General features: G+C 40.9%; 1 long non-coding RNA gene across 1 annotated transcript; it reads right to left on the bottom strand.

Moving 5' to 3' along the window:
• Positions 1 to 317: 317 nt before the first annotated feature.
• Positions 318 to 19,547, bottom strand: LOC105864370 (uncharacterized). The gene is made up of 4 exons (XR_012923669.1): positions 19,417 to 19,547; positions 7,244 to 7,396; positions 6,050 to 6,121; positions 318 to 2,161 (listed from the first exon to the last, which is right to left on the bottom strand). It is a non-coding gene; the product is annotated as an uncharacterized LOC105864370 (long non-coding RNA).
• Between the last annotated feature and the right edge of the window lie 840 nt (positions 19,548 to 20,387).

Below are 20,387 nucleotides of genomic sequence, written 5' to 3'. Positions count from 1 at the left end.
TAGCTGGCCAATTAATTTCTTTCTATTTATAGTAGAGATGGGGGTCTTGCTCTTGCTCAGGCTGGTTTCAAACTCCTGACCTTGAGCAATCCGCCCGCCTCAGCCTCCCAGAGTGCTAGGATTACAGGCGTGAGCCACCATGCCCGGCCTCTTTTTTTTTTTTTTTTTTTGAGACAGAGTCTTGCTCTGTCAGCCCAGGTAGAGTGCAGTGGCCTGATCATAGCTCACTGCAACCTCAAACTCCTGGGCTCAAGCGATCCTCCTGCCTCAGCCTCCAGAGTAGCTGGGACTACAGGCATGCACCGCCATGCCCGGCTAATTTTCTCTATATATTTTTAGTTGTCCTACTAATTTCTTTCTACTTTTAGTAGAGACGGGTTCTAGCTCTTGCTGAGGCTAGTCTCGAACTCCTGACCTTGAGTGATCTGCCCCTCCTGGCCTCCCAGAGTGCTAGGATTACAGGCAGGAGCCACCGCCCCCTGCCCCAGGGTTGATTCCTTTGTGCAGATTACAGGCAACTCAATTTTCGGTGTTGTGTTAAAAAGCACACGGAGAGAGCAAAATCTAGAAAGATATACACTGGAATATTATCAGTAGTTATTTTGGGGAAGTAGAATGAACTTATTTTTTGCCTTATTTTTGCCAATCTAGATTTTATCACTTTTTCCATAGTGAGCATGCCTTTCCGATGAAAAATAAAGAATAGCTGCTATTTATTGCAAACAATGGGCCCAGTACCGTGTTGAGGGATTCACTTACATGAGCTCATGGAACCCTCATGACAATTCTATGAGGTAATTACTGTCTCCATTTTGCAGTAAACACTCAGACCTTGCCTAAGGTCATACGGTCAGTATTTGGTAGTTCCTGGATTTAATCTTCCAGCTGCTTGACTCTCAAGGGATTCAGATTTCGGTTAAGTGTGGCGGGCGGCCTGACAGACAAGTTCTGGAAGACTCCCTCGAGTTACCCAGGGCTGGGAAATGCAGCCATCTCTGCCCACCACATGGCATCATCATGCACAAAACATCTCATGTCTCCATGCCAAACCCTGCTCTCAGCTGAAAAGTATTCTACATCCGTCATGTATGAAGCATGATGCTGGCACAGAACATGTACCTGACAAGTACACCTCTCTCTCCCGCTTGCTCCTTGGAGCTAAGGCTTGGGAGTCCATCATGGCAACAGGAGTAGCTTCCCAAATAATGTCTGCAGCTCCACCCTAATTCCCCTTCCAGGCTTTTCTCCTCTTAGGAGCTATTCGAGCCACCAAGTTTTGCTCAGCTCCCACTATATGCCAGAAACCTCGGGACACAACAGTGCATCCAAACAGACAAAAATGCCTGCCCTCATGGAAATGATAGTTGGAGGTTTGCAAGGAGATTTTTTTTAAAAAAACAAACAAATAAGATAGGCTGGGCATGGTGGCTCATGCCTGTAATTCCAGCACTTCAGGAGGCTAACGCAGGAGAATCACTTGAGGCCTGGGGTTCCAGACTAGCCTAGGCAACACAGCAAGATCCCATCTCTACAAAAATTTTAAAAATTAGCCAGACATGGTGGTGTGTGCGCCTGTAGTCCCAGTCGGATGACAGAGTGAGACGCTCTCTCAAGAAACAATAAATAAGATAAAAAAGAAGATAACTAGTCTATGGCCTGTTTCTGTACAGCTACAAGCTAAGAAGGGCTTCACATTTTTAAATGGCTAGAAAAGGTCAAAGAAAGAATGTTTTATGACATCTGAAAGCCATATGAAATTCTAGTTCCGTGTCCATAAATAAAGTTTTTTTGTATTGTTTTTTTAATTCCTTTTTCTTTTTTTTTTAATCTTTTTTTTTTCTGGCAAAGACTAAGCTGTACATAAATAAAGTTTTATTGGATCCCAGCTATATTCATTTGCTATTTGTTGAATTTAATGAATAAATGAATAATGTACAGTCATTTTCCACTTTTTACATTCTGCATTCTCCACCCCAATACCTACCAATATACCACCTAAATGCAGTTTTGGGAGAAGGCTCTGGGCTCAGTTGTAGGCGTGAACCCTAGACACGCATGCAGCAACTGTGAAGACTTGGGAACACATTGCGTCTTCCACCAGGAGGGCAGGATGGAACATTCCCGAGTCTGGGCAGCTTTATAAGATGATCAGGACGTGCCACTAAAAAATAGCATAAGGTAAGGGGGAGGGGAAGGCAGTTGTTGGACAGACCCTTTCCAGTTCCTTGTCTGTCTGTCCTATCACTGCAGGAGAAGGGGTTTGTTCTTGGGTGTTCAGCAAAGCAAGTTTTGGTATCTTTCTGCATGGGCTAAAACACACAGGACAGGAGGGGAGATTTTCCAAGGATATCCGAGTTGCAGCCAAACAAAGTGACTTTCTGTAGGTCTCTGCCAACAAGGAGAATCAGCTTTCACCTATTCCTAAAATAAAAGTCCCTGGGAGAAGGAAAAACAGAGGGGGAAATTTAGCAGTTATGTTGAAAGGACAGAATTTAGAATGGCAGCTTCCTGAAACACAACAGGGGGTTTTCAGGGCAGTGAAACTATTTTGTACGATAGTGCAAGGGTGGATGCGTGTCATTATGCATCTGTCAAAACTCACAGACCTGAACAACACAGAGTGAACCCTAATGTAAACTATGGACTTAGTTGCTATTATATATTAATAGTTACCAATGTATTAATATTGGCTTAACAAGTGTATCAAGTGTTCTGTCTTCAATGGCAGAAAAATAAAGTGTATCAAATGTACCACACTAATGCAAGATGTTACTCAGAGGGCAAACTGCTGCAGGGTAGGGTGGGGGTGGAGAAAAGGGCATTTGAACTTTCTGCACTGTCCAATTTTCTGTAAACTAAAACTGCTCTAAAAATAGTCTATTAATTTAAAAATAAATAAATGCTTAAAAGGCACTCTGTTTAATGAGTACAAAAATTAGAAAGAAAATGACCCTCTATTTCCCTATTGTGTGAATAGGAAATAGAAACTGTTTTTTTTCTTCTCCACTTAACTCTCTGTAGCATAGAAACATTTTTAGGCATACATATATATATATAATATCTCTTGAGAGAGTGAAAGGTGGAAAACAACGCCAGCTACCATTCTTTAATTTGGAATTGATCCACTGTTCTTGAGTGTGAACAGTATGTGGCTTTGCTGTTGTCACTGTTGCTTTTTAATGTTAGTATTTTGTTATCCCAAAGAAAGCTCTCAGAGCACTGAGACTCTTAAAAGACGATATCAAAATGTTTCAACGACCGACAAACCTCAGACTTCCTGTATTTCTGTAACTTGCCATTTTCCCTTCCTTCTTCTTTTAATTTGTTAATGATCTCTGGGGCCACAGGCTGTCCCTGTGACAGGTCTCTAACTAGATCAGTGGATCAAAGGTGAGGCTTCGCTAAGTAATCAGTGTAATTTCACCCGTGTAGCAAGCTATTAAAAACAGACCTGCAGGGTTTAAGGACAACCAAGGTATTGATTTGGCAACCAAAAACTCCCGTCGTGCAAGCAATAATATATCAGGGGCCAGTGTTTCCACATTGTCACTGTTCTTTTCTCCCGTCTGTCCCTACTGAAATCCTTAAAGTCTCAGCTAAGGCAAATACGCCTGCCTCAAGAAAGGAATGTCACTGTCACAAATTAGACAAGGGAAGAGAAACCTCATTTCTTTGACAAGCATTTTTTTTTTTATTAGAGATTAATTTTCCCATGCACAGTTGCTCTTCCCGGTCATTATACCTTTATGTGGGCTTGCTTTCTTTCTTTTTTTGTAAAGAACATACTTCTTATGTAATTTGTTTTGCATTTCTGGAATGAGGAACCTTTTCTGCTCACACTGTTGTTCAAAATCTAGGAAAGATGCCTGCCCGCCTGTGTGATAGATCACCCTGAGCCTTGGAAGGAAATGATTCACCACAATACCGTGACGGAAAGTGTTCTAACACCAGGGCTGGAAGGCAGGTTATTAACTGTGTTACCTGCGCCCCGCAGCCTCTCAGCCTTGCCTGGGGAGGTTCCCTCCGCCCAGCCGTGCCCGCCACCCAGCCTCACCCGCCTGTCAGCTTTGTTCCTGTTCTGTTTCCTCTGTCCAAGCAGCAAGATGCTGGGAACTCATCCTCCATTTTTTTTTTTTTTTGAGACAGAGTCTTCTGGTTCTGTTGCCCCGGCTATCATGCTGTGGCATCAGCCTAGCTCACAGCAACCTCAAAATCCTGGACTCAAGCGATCCTCCTCCCTCAGCCTCTGGAGTAGCTGGGACTATAGGCATGTGTCCCAAAGCCCAGCTACTTTTTTTTTTTTTTTCTATTTTTAGTTGCCCAGCTAATTTATTTCTATTTTTTAGTAGAGATGGGGTCTTGCTCTTGCTGAGGCTGGTCTCGAACTCCCGGCCTCAAATGATCCTCCTGCCTCAGCTTCCCAGATTGCTAGGATTACAGGCATGAGCCACCATGTCCGGCCTCATCCTCGATTCTTAATTTTTGAAAGACACCTACAAATTTGAGATTTTTAATAAAGCCACATCTGTCCAAATGGGCCTTCCCAGGCTACTATTTTATAATTTTGCACTAAAATTTTTATTTAAAACAAAAATATGCATTAAACCAATATGTGGGAAAAGTGAATCTAACATAACTATTACTAATAAGTCAAACAATAAAAACAAAATAGTGAAAAAACTAAAAAGGAAAAATACGTGTTTTATTTCCCTCTCCATGTTTGTGGTGAAGGCAGATCACAGATATGCTCATATCAGAAACGACAGAAGTTCATTATTCTTATGAAAAGTGACATGAAATATTTCTCATCTTCCTTTATTTAGTTACAGTTCAAAATTAAAAACTGATCGTTATTGATGAGAAATCATCTGAATATTTTACATATTGAGATTCAAGTTGTTACTTTCATTTCACTTATTCTGTGTGGAAGCAACTAGATTTGTTCCACATGTTTTGAATAAATATGTTAATATGCTTTTTTTTTACCTATTTGAAGTATAAAAAATATTTTTAAGTGGATTCCCTCCACTCCCTACCCCCACCAGAGTTAGTAAAGATCTGTGGAAATGGACACATACATTTAGTGGGTAAACTAGCCTTGAAGATTTTGTAACTCTTTGGCAGGCACATGGATGGTATATCTATTGAAATGCAAACTGTGCATACTCTTTAACTCACAAATTCCACTCCTAGTCATTTAGCCTATAAATTCATTTCCACAAACATGCAAATATATGAAATGCGAAGGTGCTCCTGGTATTATTGTAATAGTGGAAAATTTTTTTAAAAATTAATATCCAGGGCCGGGCGCGGTGGCTCACGCCTGTAATCCTAGCTCTCTGGGAGGCCGAGGTGGGCGGATTGCTCGAGGTCGGGAGTTCAAAACCAACCTGAGCAAGAGCGAGACCCCGTCTCTACTATAAATAGAAAGAAATTAATTGGCCAACTAATATATATAGAAAAAATGAGCCAGGCATGTTGGCGCATGCCTGTAGTCCCAGCTACTTGGGAGGCTGAGGCAGAAGGATCGTTTGAGTCCAGGAATTTGAGGTTGCTGTGAGTCAGGCTGATGCCACAGCATTCACTCTAGCCTGGGCAACAAAGTGAGACCCTGTCTCAAAAAAAAAAATTAATATCCATCAACAGACTGGTTATAGAAATGATGGGCTATTTACCACGTGGAATACTATGCAGCCATTAAGAGGAATAAAATAGACATGTAATGACATGGCTCACTAGCCAGGATTGCATTACCTGCCTATTTCTAAACCAAGGGTTCTCAACCAGGGGACATTGGACAATGTCCAGAGACACTTTGGTTGTGACACAAGAGGGATGGGAAGAGTGATATTGCTACTGGCATCTCGTGTGTAGAAGCCGGGGCATTGCTATAAATATCCTACAGTGCACAGGACAGCCCCTCACAGCAAAGAATCATCTGGTCCCAGATATCGATATTTCTGAGGTTGAAAAACCCTGTTCTAAACCGATCACTGGCAAGAAGAATGGAACACCCAGAACTGTATGTGTAGATTAATGAACTTTTTACCTTTTGGACAGCGGACAGTCAAGTTTCCTCTCTGAACATATAACCTCACAGTATCTGAAAAGAGCCGGGTTTCTGCAAGCAAGGAAGAACAGGAGAAGCTGACTGCATCGTGCAAGCAGCCAAGTGTCTGCCACACATATCTACATAGGAAATACAGGGAGAGCAATATGTAAACAAAGAACGTTTTCATATGTATATAAAAGATTGAAAGGCAATGCACCAAACTGTTCAGGTTATTGGCCGGAAAGAGGTAGAATTTCCTTTTTTGCACTGCTTCATATTTTCAAAACTTTCCTGTAATGATTATGTCTTTTATCACACACAAAAAAAGACTTCTAAAAATATTTCAGTAAAATTTAGGTATAAATCTGGCAACGGTTACAGTTTTTTGATTTCTCTCACTATGCTGCTCTTTTCTAACGTCAAACTGATAACATTTAAAACTTAGAGCCAATGTGTATGTGAAACCTGAACTAGTATATATGACGCTTCCTGGCGTACGCTGGATTTCCATGATTACAACCGAAATTGAGTTAGGCCAACACAAATACCCAGGAGGTTTTCTTTATTTCTCACTTGGGATCGTCTTATTTTTCCATACACAGCATGGAATGGAAGGAGGACTGAAACGGGAGTTAGAAAGCTTGGCTTCTAGAACAGCTAGGCATGAGAAATTGGGCAAGTTATCATTTATTCATCGCAATGATAAATAGCCACCACTTACATACAGCCTAATCCACGCCGGGCACTGTTCTATGAATTTGAGAGTGCTCACAGCCACGCCCTGAGGTAGGTACTGCCACCGTCCCCACTCCATACAGGTGGACACGGAGCCCTAGCATCTGTGCCAAGGTTACAGAGCTAAGTGGAGAGCCAGGGATTTGAACCCAGGCACTCTGGGCCCAGCTGCGTCATCGGCCCATGCTGCATGCTGGGTAACTGCACTTGGCCTTCTAACTCGTCACCTACCTAGGGCCTTGGTCCACAACAATCCCTCCTGCACTCATTTCTCTAAAACACAATTCCTGTCACTCCCCGTCTTCCCACTGCAGCCTGGGGACTGCTGCCAGCAGCGGCCTCCCGCTGGCTCTCGCGTCAGCGTTCAGTGATGCTCATTTGCATAATAGGGAAAATGGGTGTTCAAATCCCAGCTTCGATAGTCACTCGCTGTGGGACTGGGGTTAAGCTACTTACCTTCTGTCCAGCTTCATTTTCCCCACCTAAAATGGGACAGAGACAGGCGCACTGGCACGAGCCTGTAATCGCAGCTATTCAGGAGGCTGAGGTGGGAGGATCACTGGAGCAGGAGGGTTCAAGACCAGCCTGGCCAACATATCGAGACCCCATCTCAAATAAAAAATAAATAAATTGAGTCACACATTTTATAAAACGACGACGAAATAAATAAATAAGATGGGGTGATGATAGTAACAATAGTACTGGTCTCAAGGGTGGGCTGTGACAAATGAATGACTTAATTCATCTAAAGCAGGTCTCAGCTGTCCACAGCCTTTGGGCAAATCTGGGCAGCTGCCTGTTTCTGTCAGTAAAGTTTTATTAGAACACAAGGCCCATTCATTTACATATTGGCTATGGCTGCTTTCCCACTACTAGTTGAATAGTTGAGACAAAGACCTCCTATGACTCACGCCTGTAATCCCACACTCTGGGAGGCCAAGGCAGGAGGATCCCTTGAGCTCAGGAGTTTGAGACCAGCCTGAGCAAGGGTGAGACCCCATCTCTACTAAAAATAGAAAAATTAGCTGGGCATGGTGGCATGCACATGTAGTCCCAGCTACTCGGGAGGCTGAGGCAGGAGGATTGATTAAGCCCAGGAGTTTGAGGTTGCTGGGAGCTAGGCTGGTGCCACTGCACTGTAGCCCAGCGCAACAGAGCAATACCCTATCTCAAAAAAATTTTTTAATCACATTAAATATTATTTATCTCAATCACTGAGGTTTTTTGGCATCCTTGAATTCTCGTGCCTCAGTTGGTACTGGCCCTGGGTAAAGAACCAAAATTCATCAGCCTGAGCAAGAGCGAGACCCCATCTCTACTAAAAATAGAAAGAAATTAGGTGGCCAACTAAAAATATATAGAAAAAATTAGCCGGGCATGGTGGTGCATGCCTGTAGTCCCAGCTACTCGGGAGGCTGAGGCAGGAGGATCACTTGAGCCCCAGAGTGTGAGGTTGCTGCGAGCTAGGTGGATGCCACAGCACTCTAGCCCAGGCAACAGAGTGAGACTCTGTGTCAAAAAAAAAAAGGACCAAAATTCAGACCCAGATCATCTGATGTTAGACCCTGGTTTCTAAATTTATCACAGTTTAGTACTAATGAACTTGTTTGCTCTATTGATCACTGTCAGGTTTTCCCGAGTAACATATAAGCTCTGGGAGGGCAGGGGAATGGTCCATCTCACTCACCATCGTATCACTAGTGGTTAGAACAGAACCAGCTTCTACTTTCCACAAATAGCTGTGAGCACCTGCTAATTGTCCTATTAGATGTCGTATTAGGCGCTGGAATACAGCTGTGAGCAAGTATTACTGTCTTTGCATGAACAAGTGAAAAATAAATAAATCCAGCAAGGCCATGTTGGGTGAATAGTGATATTAACATGGTTATCTGCACTGATTGTAGAAAAAAGAGGTTAATGCAAAACAACTGGCTAATTCCCAAACTACTCCATATTTGGTGTTTAGGTACTTTTCTTTCTGTCTGTCTTGTATCAACAGTAAAAACGAGCCTAAAGACCCAGGACCAGGCAGCATTGGGGGGGGGGGCAGCCCACGAGTGAGCTGCAGGACAGCTGGGGGAGACCAGCTCACCAAATGTGGAGGAAAAGCTGCAAAGCTGATCACTCTCTTGGGCCTTGCCTCTGGTTAAGTGCTGCTTGGAAGTTCACATTCTTCCCTTAAAAACAAAATGCCCACTGAGGGTACTTCGAATTGCCGGTGCTGGGAACTGGTATGAGACAGGGTCCCACTTTCAACTCGGTAGTTAGCTAATTTCAGCCTGGGTGGTGAGCTGCGGACACCTCCTCCATTCTTTCTCTGCCCTCTTTCCTACTCTGCTTCCACTCAACAATGCACCAACCTGTATTCAGGTCCCGATTCCATATTTCGTCTGCTCTAAAAGCTATCTGTGCCAGGGTTTTCAGCCATTAAAACATATTATTTGGGCCTGGCGCAGTGGCTCATGCCTGTAATTCTACCACTCTGGGAGGCTGAGGCGGGAAGATCGCTCAAGGTCACAAGTTCGAAACCAGCCTGAGCAAGAGCGAGACCCCATCTCTACTAAAAATAGGAAGAAATTAATTGGACAACTAAAAATATATAGAAAAAAATTAGCTGGGCATGGTGGCGCATGCCTGTAGTCCCAGCTACTCGGGAGGCTGAGGCAGGAGGATCACTTGAGCCCAGGAGTTTGAGGTTGCTGTGAGCTGGGCTAACGCCATGTCACTCACTCTAGCCTGGGCAACAAAGCGAGACTCTGTCTCAAAACAAAACAAAACAAAAACAAACACATTATTTGAAGTTTGCAGAATGTGTTTACATCTCATTTTATGATCATTATAGCTTCAAAAATAATAAAAGATAGCAAAGTAGGTCTCCTCCTCCATCGACCAACCCCCCTCCATGTAATTGCAAGCCAGCTGAATGGCTTTCCAATATTACATAATTACTTGCATTCTAACTGAAATTGCAGAATACTGAAAAAGTAAATTGGGGCCATTTTAAATTGGCAATGTGCCTGAAGTTTCATTACTTTTTAATTTCTTCTGATTGTTATGTCATGACTATTATATTTCATGATCATGAATTATAAAATACATAACTTTATATTTTGCAAAGAACCTACTATGTTCAGGGCCTTTGCCGTACCCAGATAAAGAAAGAGTAATACATGAAAGCTAAGTTTTGAGTGTACTTAACATATAAATAAAAGGTATCTTCCAGATGCAAGGAGCTGTGCTAAATATTTTAGATTACTGGTCAGCAAACATTCTGTAAAGCATCACATAGTATCTATATTAGGCAGGCCTGAGAGATTAGGGTGAGGAGAGTGAAGTGAGCCATGCAAAAGTCTCTCAGTTCTTGTCGCTAGATCCACAAAATGGGATAACAACAGTAACAGCTTTTTAAGGTTTTGTGAAAATTTGTTCGGGACTTCACACAGTCACCTGCCACGCAAAAAGAACTCATTAAATGCTTGTTGTTATTATTTTCTTACTTTTACCAATGCTATTAAACCTATGATGGTCCATTATGGAACACTTAACCAATAACATTAAAATAATTTCAGAAAACTAACTGAGCTAGTTACTGTATTTCATTGAACCTAAAACATCATCACTTATGAGAGGCTCCATTATTTTATGGACTATGAAGAGAGAAATACTTTCAAATATAATTGCAAGATGCCATTGATTGAAAAATACTGATTTTTAGTTATTTTAAAATGTAAAAACTTAGTCATTTATTTTTATGGAGAAAAAACTTTTTTTACATTACTTTTGGTACCTTAGAATTGATAAGATAGAGTACGGGGCTAACTCAAGTTCATGACAATGAAGCATAAATGTGTGTATCAAAGATTTTCCATTTTTAAAAAGTTCAGTGTTCAAACAAACATTTTTAGAAATTTTGACTAGTCCAGAATATCAAAATTCTAAGATCCCTGTAGCATATAGGCTAATCCTATTTAATAATGAAGATTGTTGAATGAAAAAATAGACAAATGAAAGAATTAGTTAAAGGTGCAATGAATGGAAAAGAGCCTATACTGATTTTTTATTTTTATTTTTTTTAATAATTTTTCTTCCATCTATGATTGTAAATTAATGGCAGAAAAGAGCTTATAGTCATAAACGGCAACAGAAACCATGTAAAACAACCAACCACAAGCGCCATGGAGACAGTACATGGAAAATTATGTTGATACAAAAATAAGAGCATCTTGGGTAGATATTTTATTAATTAAAATAGCAGTTCCTTTTGGCGTAAATGATCCAAAGTAAAAATAACTAAGCAAATAAATAAAATTGCAATGTCGATGCAATACCTCAATTACTTGGGATGTTTTAGGATTCTATGACATTTTGACATAATCACACTATATATGATAAAAATCTACTTATCTATTGAGCACCTGTCCTGTCTCTATCTTGTAGAGGTAAGTTGGCAGTTATTGTTTTTAGGAGGCAGATCTTAATAACCATAGAAGGAATGAATTCTGTACACGTGGGAGCCTGAATCCAATTCTCCGGCATACACAATACAGTCCACTTATTGGTGAGCCTGGCACAGCTGGGTGGGACCTGAGCAAAACGTCCAGGCACAAAGACTTTAATGAGTTGATTCCCAGTGACTTGCCTTGGAAGTGGCATTGTACCACTCCTAGCATTTTAAACCCATTCCTGGCCTTTTAAGGGTAGGGTTTTTTTCGTTTTAATTCTTCCTCACTCCGGTGCATGTTTCCACTACGAAGGACGCATCTCTGTGGGGAAGGGGAAGTGGGGACCACAAACATACAGCTGCTAACAGGCAGCCCTCCACTGCTGATCATTTAACTGGATCAAATCGCTTGAGCATCATCTTTGACTGAATACACTAGAAATTTCATAAAATCGATATCTGTGTTGTCAATATGACTTATTTGAGCCACATCCATCTCATGGATGGGTGTGATTTAAAAAAACAAAACAAAACTCATTTACTCAATCCAATGTTCAACTTCAGGAAAAGATTTGTCTTTTTTTTTCTTTTCTTTTTTTCCTTTTTAAATTTTTTAATTTTTTGAGACAGAATCTTGCTTTGTTGCCCAGGATAGAGTGAGTGCCGTGGCATCAGCCTAGCTCACAGCAACCTCAAACTCCTGGGCTCAAGCAATCCTCCTGCCTCAGTCTCCCGAGTAGCTGGGACTACAGGCATGCGCCACCATGCTCGGCTAATTTTTCCTACATATATTAGTTGGCCAATTAATTTCTTTCTATTTATAGTAGAGATGGGGTCTTGCTCTTGCTCAGGCTGGTTTTGAACTCCTGACCTTGAGCAATCCACCTGCCTCGGCCTCCCAGAGTGCTGGGATTACAGGTGTGAGCCACCGCGCCTGGCCTACTTTAGGAAAATATTTGTATTACTCCACACAGAGAGAATATTCATAGACAGCAAGCATCCTTTCAAAAGGATTGGGCCTGGAGGGGCCCGGTGGCTCACACCTGTAATCCCAGCACTCTGGGAGGCCAAAGCGGGAGGATCTTCTTGAATTCAGAAGTTCGAGACCAGCCTGAGCTCTTGCTCTCAAACACCATCCCTACTAAAAATAGAAAAATTAGCCAGGTGTGGTGACATGCACCTGTAGTCTCAGCTACTTGGGACACTGTAGCAGGTGGATTGCTTGAGCCCAGGAGTTTGAGGTTGCTGTGAGCTAGGCTGATGCCACAGCACTCTACCTAGGTGACAAAGAGAGACTCTATCTCAAAAATAAATAAATATTTTTAAAACATTTTTTAAAAGCATTGGGCTTATAGTCAATTCATGTTTATGACATTTAACTTAAAAAAAAATGTTCATTTTTAAAATCATTCTTATTTCCAGGCATTTTGTAAGGGCTCACACTGACATTTCTATAACTAACAAGTTATTTTCCTATTTCTTAGGGTTAATTTTTCATAGTTACTCTGTGTGGTTACCACAGCTAGTTTTTCCTAACATCAGTAGTATTTATTTCTTTGGTTTTTTGTAGAATTTTCATCTAAATCACCATCATTCCTTCCACATGTTGCTTTGTTTAGTTGTCCAGTATTGTATAGCACATAATTAGCATTTATACAATCTGGTAAATATTATTACTGTACCTTTCTGGTTAGGTTCTTTTGAAGAAAGCAGGAAAAAAAAAAATTACACCTCCCATGTTGAATTAAGAGTACACACACTTCTCTTTCCCTTTAAAAAAAAAAATGTATTTTGGCAGTTGCAAACAGGTGCCAATTCAGTTCATTTACGATATGAGAAAGATCAATGTACTGCTGAAACTCTTCTTTCTTCAGAGCAGAAAATTATAAGGGTTGAGCAAAACAGAAAACAGAGTCCTTTTCTAAATATAGCAACGTCATATGACCCCACTGGTCTTTGTACTTAGAGAATTAAGGTATTAGACACATTGCTTCATGGATGTAGCATATAATTACTCCAGGGAAGAGGGAGTATGTCCAACCAGCACAGATATAAACGCTGGGCTTGTGTCTGTCCTTTTTGATCTAAGGAAACAGACTTTAGAATGTTGTTGGGATGTCCCCACGTGACAGCTTGTCATTTGGGTAAACTTTCCCACTGCACACAGAAAACAGTTCTTCCCTCTCTTTGGTTTTATTTTTATACCCCTTTTTGTTTAAACACTTTTCACACAGTAGATTTTTTTTTTTTTCCTGTTTGCTTCTTGAACTGTGAGGCCTCAAACTGAGGCTAATTCAATTTTGCCGGTTATCATGATCATCATGACAACATTATAAAGTTCTCAATTTAGATCTCCTGTAATTAATCTCTGTGAAATGTGGTGTTTTGTTTTGTTTTTTACGGGCCTCTTTATAGGGTAATTTGGACATGTATCTATCCTTAAAGCTTCCAGTGCTTTTTTTTTTTTTTTTTTTTTACATTTTGACTTTTAAAGAGCATTTTAAGTTTATTATATTTCTGGGAAAAGTTAAAGATGAAGTTGGGAATGAGAAGTTCAGGCCCTACCACTGTATTTAGATGTGTTTATCTGCAAACTAAAGTTCTTAAAACACCATTTCTGTCTTTTCGGGAGGTAGATCTTTCCAGCCAAGGAAGGGCTTTTGCAAAGCCATGGTTAGTAAGGAAGACTTATTTTTGTAGGGGGAGGGGGTTGGGCAGCAGATACATATTAAAATTGAGAAAAGGCCTGTCCAAGCTTGGGGAAAAGCAGCTGTTCTCACACCGCTATCAGCATTTATCAGGGGGAAAATTTTCACGTTTGCCCTCTGGGCCCACAGGAGGGAAGGAGGAGGAGGAAGTGACTAGGATTGTTGCATACTTCAAGGAAGCAGAGGCCTCAGCTGGTTGCTAAAAAATCAATTTAAAAAATAAATAAATAATGTAGCTCAGGCAAAGAGCAAGCTGTGGGCCAGAACTGAGAATCTGGTTTCAGGATTTTGGAGTTTCTACTTGAAAAACTTATCACCCAACTCCCTTGATCTGTTTTTGGAGCATATTCGATGATAATTACTCATTGATTCATTTCTGATACCCCTTATGAAATCCATTTTTTTCATAACCTTTTCACTAAATACTGAACTTTTTTTTTTTACAATTAGAATGCATTTTTGTTATTATATAGTTAAAATTACTTTTTAAACGATGACACATCAAATACTTGACATTTAAAAAAATACCCTTCTTTTCAAAACAAGGCTCGCAAAGTTAAATTAAAAGTTGAGTTCATCTCCATGACCTTTGCTTGTCTTAAAAAAAAAAAAAAAAGAATTAAACAAACTTGCTTTTTTGGAATGTCCCTTGCAAAACGATAAATCATAACTTTATCAACTTCCCCAGAGGCCTTCAAAACAAAAGGAAAAAGTTCAAGTAAGTTCAATTGCTCTGTAAAATCATCCTAAAAGGTAGCATTCCCCAAATGTATTTTGTTCACAGGGCAGCATTTAAAGAGCCGGGAAAACAGCTTTCCTTTTTGAATGCTGAGTGAGGATCCCTGGCCAAAGGGAAACTTTGGCAGACACTGGTCAGGATTCATGCACATTGCTCCAGCTACAGGTTTTAACTTCCCTGATTCCAGAACTGAGGCTAAGAGTGAGTGATCAAGAGTTAACAAGTTTCAAAGTTAAGGAAGCTGTAAACTCATTTCCAAGAGTTGTCTTTCCAAATCACTCCTGCTTCTAACATGGAAGCTTCCTTTGTTTTTCAGCTCCTTGTGTACATAGCGTTTTCCTCTCTCTCCCTTTCTCTCTCCATCTTTGTAAATAACCCAAAGTACTTGATAGTTCATTAACATTCAAGAATTTTATGGTTTACTCTGTAAAATGTTGAGTATATCCAGAAAAAGAAAAAAAAAAAAAAAAGAGTCCCCCCACTCCTCCAATAATATTATCTATGGACATTTTCTGCCTTTTTGTGAAACCTCCCTGAATCTTAGGCCAGACTTCATTTCTGATTAATCACTTGGGCTCACAAGATAATTCAGGAACCACACTCCACTGGCAGTGAACTATCTTTAGGAGATGAATTCACTAAAACTCACTGGTGTTTTATTACTTGGGTTTGCCTGTGCCTTTCTTTTCTAATATAATCTAGAGATATTTAAATCTTTGCAATAAAAGGAGGTGGATTTAAAAAAAAAAACACACACACTATTTTCCCATATCTCTCTGATCATTTTCATTCTGTCTCTAGAATGGGGAATTTAAAATCTCAAGAAATATCTGGCTTCCCTTTTTTTTTCTTATGTAGTCAGTAGGTCAAAAAAAACTCACATGTGGTAATAGGAAGTGAACACATTCTACACACGTTCTAAAAATTTAGTCATATATTATACAAATCATTGAAACTTGAATCTCCTAAACTTTGTTCCTACAGAACTTTTCATTTGATAATCTTTTCTCATATATATTTATACGTGTTTACAAATACTTAGGCACAGCAAGGTTATTGAGAAAGCGGTCTCAGAATCAAGATACTAAAACCACAACACTTTAGAATTGGAAACCATACAATTTTGTTTATTCCAGCTCTTTAATTATATAAAGGAATACATGAGCTGAGACAAGCTATTTAGCTTGCTTTAGGATCTCTGGATTCTGGCCCTGGATTTGCCATGTAATATTGCACTTAACCTTGAGGGCTTTTGTTTCCTTATCTGTAAAACAGGTCTACTGGAGGACATGAATTTAGTTTAGTTAAATGTGTATGATTTTTTTTATATATTAGGTGAACACTTGAAATTGTGTATGATTTTGAAAGCATGGGTTTTGCAGCATGCAAAAGAGGAATTTCAGGAGTCCAAATGTCTAGTCAGCCCGACCTTTTTACCAATGGATTAGTTTATTTTGGCACTGGCCAGGTATTAGCTGTCCTTAACTAAAAAGCTGGGTTCCGGCAGCTGGAGTTTCCTGCCCATTTGGGTCTGTACATTTTCATCAGCCCTTGACTCAGAAGAATCCAATTAGAGTTGATTCCTTTAGTGCAAGCGGCAGCAGATACTAGCCTAGCCAGAATTGTCAGAATCTTGTTTCCTGCTTCTCCCAGCCTCCATGTCTCCATTTTACATAGTTTTCAGCTTTGCCAGAATGGGCCTGTTGTACTTTTCGGAATTTCTTCAACCACTCATCATTTCAGTCTGAACATTAATGATTTAGCCAGCAAAGGTTATTAAAATTGACTGTAGTCTCTGAAGAAAGGATAGTTTGTCAAACCTACATCTTAAGACTAATTGGATATATTTTGCATGAATTGTGATTAATGTAAGGTAATTTCAGAGGATGGCTTTTGCTAATTAATAAATCAATCACACTGACTCATCTTGGTAGACTGAACTTTAAAAGTTCATTTACTGACTTGCCCTAAACCAGGATCCCGTACACACACAGCTTAGTGGTTTAGGGCAATTCTTCTTAAGAAAGCAAACAGATTGAGCAATACTTTAATTCAGAAACAAGTTGCTTAATGTGTGTCCTCTAAAAATAACATGCCTGAGAAAGGAAAACTGTAAAATACAGGCAATTCACTAACATATTTCTGCTCCTTGACTGACTTCACATTTACAACAAAGCTCACGTTATCATAAAGGATTTAGAAAGGATTTCTAAAGTGGTTGAAATCACCAAATTTACTTAAAACAACAAAATAAAAAGACAAATTTATCCCAGTTGTTATAAACTGCTTGCTCTAAAGTTATAGAGAGCTTATAAAATAAATGCAGATGAGCTGGTTTTTTGTTTTGTTTTTACATCTGCCCAAAGAGAAGTTTAGTTATTTAAAAAGCCACTGGAATTATGGGTTTCAAGGAAGCAAAATGGTTTGTGTTTTTTATATCACATCGAAAGGGACATACATGCTCTTAATACAGAAAATATTAAGTTGCCATTTAAAGAATGGAGTGTCCCTGCAGCCAATAATAGCAGGGTGGAGTCTGAATCAGGTAATACACATAACTTAGAACTTTTCAGGACCAAAAGCACAAAAAACCAAAGCAAAGCAAGAAATTAGTTTAGTTCAAGACCTATGTAAATCAAACCTAAAATACTTTTCTCAAAGTGTGTTTTCTGTGACTAGGGTATTTTAAAACTTTCCCCATGGAGAAGCAAATATTTCATGAATGTCCATACACAAGAGAAGGCAGAGCTTGAGTCCCAGCCCTGGAGGGGTCTGCAACCATATAGAACAATTGGAGAACTACAATCCTCCCATTCTAGAATATTCACTAAAGTAGACCTCACTGACTTTGGGCCCAGGAGAATCTCTTCTACACTTGTTTTCTCTGGATGAAGACAGGGAGGCAGGGGTGGGGGAGTGCAAACAGCTGCCAGAGGTGGGATGATGGGCAGAGGGGTTGGGAGGGGATGAGTTTCCAGCGACCCAGAGCCTCATTAATATCCTCAATAGCCTTGGCACCATAATTCTTCTCCTTTGGAATGCAAATATGGTATTTATAGCCAATCAGGTCTTTTTTTTTTTTTTTTTTTTTTTTTTTAGTAAACCCAAAGCCAGGAGAACCAATCAGGTCTTTTGAGTGGATTATTTAGTCAGTCCTTTTGGTAAGGGAGGAAGAGGTGGGGAAAGAGAAGGGAGAAAGAAGAAATCTTTTAAAAAATTAAAAGTAGGGAGTAATAATGACAAAAATAGTAATGTGATGATAGTTAACGTGTATTGGTGTTTTTGAGGTTCCAGTTACAGGCTAAGGGCTTTCTATCTTTATCTCCTAACCCTCCAATTAGGTAAACCTCACCCTAGCTGACACTCCCTCAGGATCCTAAAATCCTTTAGTTGTCTTTCCTGAGGGCATTTGATATTTTTCCTACCCTAAATCCCCACTCTTCCTAAGAACCTTCTACTTAAGACAGGTGTACTATCCAGGGTGAAATTATGGGATTCTCAGTTAAAATAAGGGAAATTATGGCTGGATTCTCCTATGATATAATATGGTCTTCGAATGACATCCTCAACACTCATAGCTTTTCTCCACTGGAATCCCCATTCTGCCACTCAAAGCTGTGTGACCTTGGGCAATCTCTCCACGCCTCAGTTTTGCCATTTTTAAAATGGGTATAGTATAATAATGGTCTCAAGCCCTAAACGCCATAATGAGAGCGTCAAATACGCTAATGTACATGTGTGGCACAGAGTAAGCACTAAATAAAGACTGGCTATTGTTCTTGTGGCTGTTTTTTTTAGTTGTCAGTTAAGAAACCTCTACCAATGCATCAGCTTGGAATTGGATTAACTAATAAGCTTCTAAGGAAAATATCAAATTTCAGTGATTTATCTCATCTGTATCATAACTTACCTGCTGCAGTAACTTCTAAAAGCTAAATTCATTTCTAAATGAGCTCATTTTTAGATACGAAGTTGTAAGCATTTGGGGCCATCCTGTCTCCTAAGGCTATTGACAATTCCATGAAAGAAAGGACCTGAGTTTCCTCGTGATTTTCTGTAGCTGGTATTTGATGTACACTACATCAAGCAAGCAGGTAAAGAAAAGCAGTACCTTCAGGTGTAAACAGAACACCTGACTGAGCTGATTTTTGATAATTCATTTTTTTTTCCCTAGACAAAGCTAGGCGTTCAAACCCAAGGGTATAGAGCTGTGCATATCAGTACCGTAACATTTAAAAAGCCTGCTCTGTATGTGTAATTATGTCTCCGCTTTGATTTTCGATGTTGTTTAGCATTGCATTCCCTCTTGTTTTTCTTACTCATTCTTGCCAATGGTTTGTCTTAATTTTATCAGACTTTGCAAAGAATCAGTGATTTTATTGATCAAAGGTATTGGTTTTTTTATTATTATTATTTATGTCACAACTTTCTGCTTTCAGGTTTACGAATTCCTTTCTTCCATTTCTATCTGTAGATAATATTCCTGTCTCTACCACCTGGAAGGTACCTGCCAAACTGAAAAAAGCACCTGGGGGCACAGGTAGGAGAGGGTTGGCATAGATGATGCCCCTCCAACAGAAATGGGGTGGTTTTTTGTTTTTCTGTTTTTTTAATTTGGTTTTGCTTTGAGCTTTCACTTTTTTACAACCAGACTGCATTCAGGTATTCCTGGAATAATTAAAGACACCAAGAGAGCACCCCAAGCACGGTTCCTTACCCATCTGCTGCCAGCTGGGCTCACCTTGCCAGGTCCAAAGAGCAAGAAGGGGAGAGGGGGGAGGTCGCAGAGTGGGGACGGGTGTGGGCGGGGCAGGAAGAAACGGCTCGACTCAAACGGCTTTCTTCCGTCCTCCTGCTCTCAGCCATGTTCCGTCTTCCCCGCCCACGTCTCTGCCCCAAGTGTGCGCCGCCCCGTGCGCGCGCGCGCGCGCGTCTACACCCGCAGGGGCGCGAGGGGCCGCAGCGTCCACGCCGCGCGCGCGGGAAGCCGGCGGTGCCTGCCGCCTGGCGGGGAGGAAGAAGCCGGAGGGGAGGGTTGGAAAAGAGATCAGAAAGGGGTGTGTGTGGGGGTGGGGTGGGGTGGCAAGAGTTGGGGTGGGGGGGAGCCCACGTGACTTTCTGGAACGCAGACTCGCTTCTTTATTTTGATCCTCAGGAAGTAAACCTCGCCATCTCCAAAATGCGCGTTGAGTGAATCGGAAAGAGTAGAGTCACGTTCCACTGGAAAGGCTCGCTTTTCAAGTTCACATGAACTTAGGCTTTGATCCTCCTTCGTTGCTCTTTAAGATTGACTTCTCTTTCAGCTCGGATGGTGGGTTTCTTTCTGGTTCTGAGAAGAGCTTTCAAGATGTGACTTCCCTTCTGAGAGGCTTTGAAGTCTTTCTCCACACATCCTCTCCTTAAAGGGATTTGGTGAGCCGAGATAGGCCTGGGGGGGCTCCAGCGTTTAGAAAGTCCCTTGCCAGCTACCCTGTGTGCCCCTAGATGGTCTTGAAGCCTCCCAGCTGCTGCAAGACGCGTTTCCAGGCGCAGCTCTGTGGCCCCAACACCCAAAGCCCTCTCCCTGCACCCTGGGGCCCCGGGAAGGTGGGCAGCGCACAACGGGAGCTGTGTTTTCCTCATGGAGCAAAGCCACCTCCAACGAGGAGGGACATTAGCGAGGGACATTAGCGACGAGGAGGGACATTAGCGACGGTTCTAGCATTTATGAGT

The sequence above is a fragment of the Microcebus murinus genome, chromosome 16 (assembly GCF_040939455.1).
Source record: "Microcebus murinus isolate Inina chromosome 16, M.murinus_Inina_mat1.0, whole genome shotgun sequence".
In the NCBI taxonomy this organism is placed as follows: Eukaryota; Metazoa; Chordata; class Mammalia; order Primates; family Cheirogaleidae; genus Microcebus; species Microcebus murinus.
Note: the sequence above shows the minus strand (reverse complement) of the source record. Positions and strands in the feature narration are given on the sequence as shown.